Raw genomic sequence first — 9,198 nt, forward strand, 5'->3', positions numbered from 1 at the left:
GGCTTTACTATGTACATTCTATAGCTCTCTAGTTTTGAACTACACACTTGAGGAATATAGTATAGACTTTTGTTTTAATAGCTTAATCCAGCTCACATTGATCACACCTTTGAAGTCTTTGAATCTGAATTCTATAGGCTGAGCAAAATCCCTATATGTATTCTTGATGACTTTCCAATATCTGAAAGCAAAGACCACTAAAAACAATGGACCAGATCCACAGTTCATAGAATCATAGAGTTGGAAGGGACCTCAGGAGGTCATCTAGTCCAACCCGCTGCTAAAAGCAGGACTAACCTCAGCTAAATAATCCCAGCCAAGGTTTTGTCAAGCCGCAGCTTAAAAACCTCTAAAGATGGAGATTCCACCACCTCCCTAAGTAATCCATTCCAGTGCTTCACCACCCTCCTTGTGAAAAATTTTCCTAATGTCCACTGGATTCTCTCCAACTTCTCCACATCCTTTTTGTAGTGGGGGACCCAAAACTGGACACAATACTCTAAATGCAGCCTCACCAATGCCAAATAGAGGGGAATAATCACTTCCCTCGATCTGCTGGCAATGCTCCTTCTAATGCAGCCCAATATGCTATTAGCCTTCTTGGCAACCAGGGCACACTGCTGACTCATATCCAGCTTCTTATCCACTGTTACCCCCAGGTCCTTTTCTGTAGAACTGCTGCCTAGCTTGTCGGTCCTCAGTCTGTAGCTGTGCATGGGATTCTTCTGTCCTAAGTGCAGGACTCTGCACTTGTCCTTGTTGAACCTCATCAGATTTCTTTTGGCCCAATCCTCCAGTTTGTTTAGGTCCTTGTGTATCCTATCCCTACCTTCCAGAGTATCTACCACTCCCCCTAGCTTAGTGTCATCTGCAAACTTGCAGAGGGTGCAATCTACCCCATCCTCCAGATCATTAATGAAGATGTTGAACGAAACCGTCCCCAGGACCGACCCCTGGGGCACTCTACTTGTGACCAGCTGCCAGCTAGACATGGAGCCATTGATCACTACTCATTGAGTCCTATGCTTTAGCCAGTTCTCTATCCATTTTATAGTCCATTCATCCAACCCATACTTCAACTTGCTGATAAGAATACTGTGAGAGACCATATCAAAAGCTTTGCTAAAGTCAAGGTATATCACGTCCACCGCCTTCCCTACATCCACAGAGCCAGTCACCTCTTCATAGAAAGCAATCAGGTTGGTCAGGCATGACTTTCCCTTGGTGAATCCATGTTGACTGTTCCTGATCACCTTCCTCTCTTCCAAGTGCCTTAAAATGGATTCCTTGAGGACCTGCTCCATGATTTTTCCAGGGATTGAGGTGAGGCTGACCGGTCTGTAGTTCACTGGATCCTCTTTCCTCCCTTTCTTGAAGATGGGCACTATATTTGCTTTTTTCCAGTCATCAGGGAGCTCCCCCAATTGCCACGAGCTTTCAAAGATAATAGCCAATGAGTCTGAAATCACATCAGCCAACTCCCTCAGCACCGTTGGGTGCATTGCATCTGGCCCCATGGACTTGTGTATGTCCAATCTTTCAAAATAGTCTTGGACCTGTTCCTTCAGCACTGCGGGATGTTCACCTCCTTCCCATTCTGTGCCGTGTAAAATGGTGTAAAATGACATGACTTTTCTGATTTGGGTGGCCCCACCCCAATTTATACCATCTGAGGATCTAGCCCAAAGAATTTAAGAAGACATAGCTATAAAATGAATTATCTTGATTATGCAGGGCCCACAAATTCACTGGATATTTTTAAATCCTAGTAAATTTAAAAATCTGTATGTGTGTGTATACATATAGTGCAGTGAAGCCTGTACAACAGTCCATTCTTATTATGCAACCTTCCATGTTTAGACCACCGCAGTGTATTGTAACACTTGGTTACAGAAATCAAAGCATCTATTGGGATAATGGAAGTAACAATTCTAGGACACACAAAGACATGACTTAACTTCCTCTTAGTCACATGTCCACTCCCAAATCCAAGACAACAACATATTAAAACAAGACAACTTAACAGTAAGATAAAGATACACCACCACCTATTGGTGGTGTTGTCTGCACTGATCATTACACTACCCCCAAAGGTAATGAACATAGCTCTATTGCACCTCTGCTAGAGGACCACATCCATTTAGCAACTGAATGTCCTTGGTCCCTTGAGTGATCATGTAAGGCTTGTTTCACTGTATATTTCCCGTTTCTTCCTTTGCCAATGCAGTAAGAGGTTGCATGGATAAATCATTATGATATTACTATATCTACTTTGTTCAAGCAGATGCCTTATGAAAGGTGCTTTTGTGATGACTTATGAAAGGGCGCTTCCTGGTAAGCTCTAGTAATGCCTCAATAGACAAAGAGTACTAAAGGTGGAAGACAGGTTTTTTTATCTGGCTGCTATTTTGAACACTGCAAACTGACAGCAGCAGTGCTGCATATCCTGGGATTCACTGGCTGCAGCAGCCAGCCTGTTTTAATGTGGAGAGGAACTGGATGCTCTGATGAGCACATGACTCCATTCAAGTCACAAGACAGGAGCTGCAAAGCTGAACTTATTATTACACCATATCAAAGCTGTCAGTGTTGAGTCATAGCACAGCATTGTGCAAAAGGGCAGGTGTTCCAGGTGCCTTCAGAATAGCACATACCCACCTCAGCACAGGGCTCTCTGTTATAATACTCCTCTTTCCTTGATTCACACTGAGGTCACTGTGCTATACACTATGGCTACATTAAACCCTGTCGTAAATGCCCTTAGTACAAGAACACCTCTATATGACACTCAGCATTGTTGGCTCTCACTAATGGCATTACAATGAGGGTGGGATGAACCAGCTCCTTTAAAAAAATGTGCTGCTTGGTTATTTCCAGCTTTCACTCCTTTCTCTCTCCTTCCCCTTGCTCTGCATTCTTCTCTTACCCCGCCTCCCCACCCATAGCCTGGATATCCCATTCTTTCCCCTGCTTGACTTCAACAGAGCTATGCCATTCCCTTCTAGTCTCTGCCTTTCCTCCTTGCCAGCTGCGCATTGAAAGCTCATGAGGCTTAGGCTCCTAAGTGCCTAAATTACCTTTGAAAATGGGACTGGGTAGCTTTTAAAAATCATAGCTTCTCTTCTTCTCTCTCCTAATGTTTGCTGACTTCCCCAGTCTCTCTCTCATTCCCCTCCTCCCCGACCACCTAAGGACACACTCCTCACTGTCTCAATACCGTCGGACCATCTCGGGCATTCTTTGAGGAAGAAATAGTGAACTGTCTTCTCAGAGTCTTCACTTGAATGAGGGAGTTGGGAAGTTTACAGAACTCTAGAAAAGAGGTTAATATTATTGTCTCTCCTGTGTTGCCAGAGTCAGTGCTGCTCTAGGATGGGAAAGGTAAACTTACATGGCCTAATTTTTAAAGGACAATGAGTATCCAAAAAGCCTACTACAGACATCAGTGGGAGATGCAAGTAATTAGCATCTTTTGCAAAGAAAGCTAACAGAAGGCACTGCAAGAAACCTCAGTATTGGCTATGGTGCAGCTATTGGCGGCACTGCACACACAAAAAACAAATTATAGCAATCATTTTAGAAACATGTTTCTTAGATTAAATTGTTACGATGTTTTGATATCAAATCTAAAAGTAACCCTATTTCACCCTGATCTCCCACACTTCTCGCCTTTATTTGTGACTTTCTGCCCTTGTTACATGTTGGCTCTAAACTTAGACTGTAAGCTCTATGGAGCAGTGACCATGTATTATCTGTCTTAGTGATGCATCTACTACACTTCGAAGACTAGATAAATATGAATAATAAATTGCAGTCCTAAGGTATCTTCTACTGAAAGCATTATTTTGGGTCACTAATGAATCTCTAATAGCCTTCTGCACATGACAATAATAACCACACTAGGTTCTTATATAAATCTTTCCATCTGGCAATCTCATAGTGCTTTATAAAGGAAGGTAAGTATTATTATTCCCATTTTATAGATGGGGAAACTGAGCCACAAAGAAGTTAAAGTGATTTGCCCCAGGTCAGCACCGAATTGGCAGAGATGGAAACAGAATCTAGGTCTGCAGACTTCCAGTTTGGTGCTTGATCCACTGGACTATGCTGCCTCTCTAAATATAAAAAGATATCTCATGTTATCAATGTGTGGCTAGTTTGCACTACAGATTGGCTAGTTACTTCAATCACCTGTAGGAATCCCTGGAGAGTGTTGTGACATCTGTTAGAGGGGTGGGCAAAGCTAATCACATGTTGGCTTCCCTAATTGTGCTCAGCCAGTGACTCTTGATGGCAGCACATATTTCCACCATTATATTACTGGAGAGCATTTAAATAACTCTGTTCCCTCCTTGTCTTTCTACAAGCACATTGCTAACATGACCTAAGCCAACAGAAACCTGATCCTGAACAACAGGACAAGGATTTCATTTGCAGACCCCCCCACTGTATGAATGGAAGGTCTTGATAAAAGAGTGCAGCTGAAGACTAAACCAAATGGTAACTGAATAACCGATATGACTATTCCTCCTGAACTCGCCTTAGAAAAAGGAGCTCCAGCAGTCACAGCTGCTAACAGCAAACTCTGTGCTTCTGTATCATTAACGTCCTCCTGCATTCCCCACTTGTGGCATCATGTTATCTGTCTCTTCCTTCGTATCATACATCTGAAGAGAGATTCCCACAGCCCCTTTAGCTGGCAAAGCTTCTCTGAAGCATTGCAGCACTCGGGATGAAATCCTGCTTTCTGGTGCACAATGAACAAAAGCGAGCACAGGGAATCTCTTCCTCCATAGAAACAGCAAGCCAGGATCTCTCCATAGTGCTCCAGAGAGAGTGCTACGAAAGAGGGCCAATAACTGCACCAGTTCATATGCCACATTTCTAATGGAGTGCTTTCAACATGCTAAAAGGTCATGACTAGTGCTTTAGCCAGCTAGCACATATGCTGTGGTCAGCAGGAAGCACAACCCAGCAGCAGCAGAAACAGCTGCCTTTTTCAGTAAGAGCACTGTCTAAATGCTCCCTGTAGTCCACTGCCTCAACCTGCCATGAGAAATCCTGCCCTGGCTGACAATGGGACACGCCTGGCAGCTTTTTTTGCCTTCCAAAGCAAGATTTATCCCTATCCCTTTATTGTATGACTTGGATTGACAGCACTGTGAACAACTGATCACATTCCAAACTCAAACTCATGGTGCTTATCACCAGACAAGCTCAAGGAAATCAGCCATGGCACACGTATGTTCAAGCAAACAAGCAATTTTCTTTATAGTATGGTGCAAACTGGATCAAAGAGTAGATTCTGGTCCTGTACTGAAGTGTTAGAAATAGCCACCTGAAGTAGATACCCATTTTAGATCTGTGTAAAATGGGAGCCTTAACTATGTACCTCTTTTGTTGGTTTGAGTCAGAAAGTTAATGTTAATTTTCCTAGTTTATCTACCCACTGTGGCCAGTATGCCTTGGGACTTATTCTTCTCACAGCTATATCAGTGCAACTACATTAACTTCCCTGGGGTTGCATTGGAGTAGTTCAGAGTATGTCTACCTTAGAGTCTTTCGTCTTCTTGTAACTTGAGCTAACTGATCGCAATTAAATCGAATTAATTAATAAGGCTTTAAATTCTTGTTTTGCCAACTCACAAATGTTTGTTCCACGACACACATTTTTTCCTCAGCTGTGGTTCAACCTAGCTTAAGTCTGAGGAGGTATGTTTATTCTAAAGATTTTAAATCAAGGTAATTGATTGCTATTTGTATATGCTAATCTGGACACTCCACAAACATTTGTGTCCTGGAACAATCAATTTAAAGAACTGTAGTACATGCAAACCCATGAATCATTATCAGGAACAAACTTTTTTTTGATTATCTATACTAGAATTTACAGTCACGTTAGTTAACCAGAGTTACCTGGCAACTGATTAGCTCAAGTTACAGCAGCACCAAAATCTCTACTACAGACAAGTCCTGAGAGGAGAATTTGTTTACCTGCACTGGGCTAGATTCCACCCTAGGTTATGCTGATTTGGTGTAACCTAGAGCCCCAGCAGAAAGTCCACACGGAGGCGAGGTTGTAGTGCATGTGTCTAGCAACTTCTCTTCTTCTAGGGGACTCTCATCACCAGCAAAACCTCAAATATGGACAACTATGGAGAGAGAGGAGGCATAGCTAGGGCATCATGGATGCAAACTGATCCAGCACATTTGCCAGGCACCATCCACTGCTGATACTTCTATAAATCCTCAGTTTAAAACTGCCTCCCAGTGTAGAGCCTCCAGGGGAAGATAGCAGTGCAAATGCTACACCAGAGCCATTTAGTATTACTGCCTCCCTGTGTCGGGGTGTAAGGGATGGGGCAATGCAGTGTTTTCAAACTTTGTAAAGCACTGGGTGTCAAAAAAGTCTGTACATAACACTTATTTAATGTAAATATTTCTCTGCTATTTTTACATGTCAATTTTTGTTGGCGTATCATATAACAACTTTATTTTTTACTTTATTAATATGTTCAAGATATACTGGTATTTTGCATCAAGCAATTATCATTATTTATGTCTCCTGTTCTATCACTTTTTTTTTAATCTCACCTATGAGAAGAGTAAAAGTTCAACCTATTCCATATCCAGAACAAATACATAGAACATCAGTTACAAATGGCAGACTATATTAGATTCTTCTTAACTGGATTATAGGCATTTTCCCAGTTTTTCAACCTTGAAAAATAGCAAATGGATTTCTAAGAAATTGTTGGCACTCACAAATTGCAAGTATGGCACAAAATCCCAGAAAATCAGTACACCCAGCATTAAATTTACCATAATTAGTTTATTGCCGGTGCAACAAAAATAATTTTATGATAGGTAGGTATAGTACTAAATAGCTTTACAAACAAAGCAGATCAGAAAAGGCCACTTTTGGAGGACAGCATAGTAGAAAACATTCTCAATGTTTGCATGCCTAGTTTTAATTCTGACTGTACAGTGTTAAAGTTGAGCAAACAGAATGCTTTTAGATCCAGTTAACACATAGTATTGATTTTCTTATAGAGGTAAAGTCATGAAATTTAATTGCTACTGGTTAAATTGTTCTGCAAATGGAAAACAGTCAGAACTTTTTTAGCTTTGTGCAACAGCATTTGGTTCCCAGAATTAATACTACAGAGGCATGTTACAGATAAGTGGTGGGTGTTTATTTATTTATTTTGTCTTTTGAACTTTCCTGTTTAATTTGGTCTTTTGAATTTAAAAAATTCATCAACAGCTGAAAGATGACAGCATCATTCATCAAAAGCACATTCTCACTGTTGATCTACTTCCTGGGAGCGCTATAGGATTTTAAAAGCCTGATCCTCCTTAATTTAGACATTGGTTTCTCCTTCACAGCAGCTTCGCTGGACAAGCTACTACATCCATATATCCTGAATGCATGAACGCTCTCTGTACTTACAGGAGGGTTTTCTCAGTTTGATTATAGATTCTGTAGTTTTGCTGCACTGCCATTTATTCATAGTACAGCTCAGTTTCTTTTCATTGTTTGTGGTGCAGTCAGCTTAATCTTTAGCAGCATTAATTATTTTCAACAACTGTTTTAATGGTCTTTGGTATAAACTTCACTTTCACTGCATTATTAAAATATTTTCCATAGACAGTTATTTGGTCTATCCTATAGTTTTGGAGGCAATACATAAAATGTATTTCTTGTGCAGCCATTGGCTAAAATGTATGCCTACCACAGGACTACAACGGGCTTTTTTAATTGGCTACAGTTCAAAACCTGTTTAAACAGGCTGCTGTCTTTTATTCACTGTTCTACTTTAAATACAATATACAAGCCATAGACTCCAAATTCATCAGGCTATTGATCATAAGTCTTGTGCCTTTGGTTTAATATTGCCAACATGCATCTCAGAACATGTATCAATGACTGCTCTTGACAGGCATTTTACAGGTTTTGTTTTAAACAGCCTGCTTTGTAAAAATGACCTGATGCTTTTCATGCAAAGACAGGTATTAATATCACGCTTTCTCTCCATCTCCACCCCTTCAGAAAGAGAGGAATTTATCTATGCACTATTTTCAATGCATGCCTGTCTGTGTAACTGCTTGCAAATATATAGCATAATACTCTCAAGATGTAAAACTGCATTTAAAATAGAATACAACGATTTTTAACTACCAAAGAAAACTGCTAGACATATTTGAGTACTTATCACCTTAGATCACATTTAATTTAGAATTTAAAAAAAAATCAAAATACAGAATTTAAGAGTGGAGCCCTTTTTCTATTTTACTTTATGCTTGTGCTCCAAAATATCCTACTGCATCCATTCCTGGCAGCTGATTGATTAGAATAAAGAGACATCATTATTGCTTACCTCAGTAGAAGTGCTAAAGCTCCCCCAGACTGCTGTGGAGAAAGCACAGCCTCCTTTGCACAAACACACTCAAACTGATGTTCCTCCTGATCTGTCTGCAACCAAGAAAGCCAATAGCACATGTTGCCTAGCATCAGTCACATGACAGTGCCAGCCAATCCCCTAAATGTTCTTTGCCGTGCCTACTTCTGCTTTCCAAATCCCCAGGGATGTTTTATACAGCTCCCCGCTTGTTCAGGTCAGACACAATGGGCAGAAGCAGAAGTCTCACCCCACTCATTTGTTTGGACCAGCCTCACAAGAAATAGACACTTGGCACTATTGAGTGACCACTGAGAGGTCACTGGAGTCAGGCTGGTAAAGAATCCCTGGCTGTGACAGCCTACAAAGAGGCCAGGCAGGAGCCAGAGTCTTTTCAGGGGGACACAGAGCGAAGCGAAGTAGCTGTTAGTGAAGCACAGCCACTGAATATAAATGAGGACATACTGTTGCAATAACAGGGACAGGTTATTACAGCGATTACAGGCAGGATTTACAAGAGCTGTATTGGATTAACAATAATTGTTCTGAAATTGGAAGTCCTTTATTTTAAAGGGCCAGTTGAAAAAGGCTAAAAACATAATGAAAGTAGGTGCTATAAATAAACAGTATTAAAATAAAACAACATTCTGCTCTAACACTAATTTGGTTGCTGCAAAGGCTTTCTGTGGTTCCTTTAACAATTGTTTCAACATTTTGTGGGTCTTACTTATTTCAGTAGGTATTGTTCTTCCCCTGTAACTCCTGTAAATCTTGAACAAAGGCTGGAAGAGATGCA

At 40.9% G+C, this 9,198-nt stretch overlaps 1 protein-coding gene across 2 annotated transcripts in view; it reads right to left on the reverse strand.

Annotated features, from left to right (window-relative positions):
- Nucleotides 1–8,685, reverse strand: part of TMEM108 (transmembrane protein 108) — a 238,885-nt gene extending 230,200 nt beyond the window's left edge. Inside the window, exons 1-2 of one of the 2 annotated variants that reach the window (XM_067561754.1) lie at nucleotides 8,382–8,685; nucleotides 5,995–6,152 (exon numbers count right to left, since the gene is read on the reverse strand). The gene's annotated coding sequence lies outside the window, so the exon portion shown is untranslated. The remainder of the gene's footprint in view (nucleotides 1–5,994; nucleotides 6,153–8,381) is intronic. The other variant, XM_067561753.1, reaches the window with a different exon arrangement.
- Between the last annotated feature and the right edge of the window lie 513 nt (nucleotides 8,686–9,198).

The sequence above is a fragment of the Emydura macquarii genome, unplaced genomic scaffold (assembly GCF_026122565.2).
Source record: "Emydura macquarii macquarii isolate MOO-44397 ecotype Brisbane River unplaced genomic scaffold, CSIRO-AGI_Emac_v2 contig_2422, whole genome shotgun sequence".
NCBI classification, from domain to species: Eukaryota; Metazoa; Chordata; order Testudines; family Chelidae; genus Emydura; species Emydura macquarii.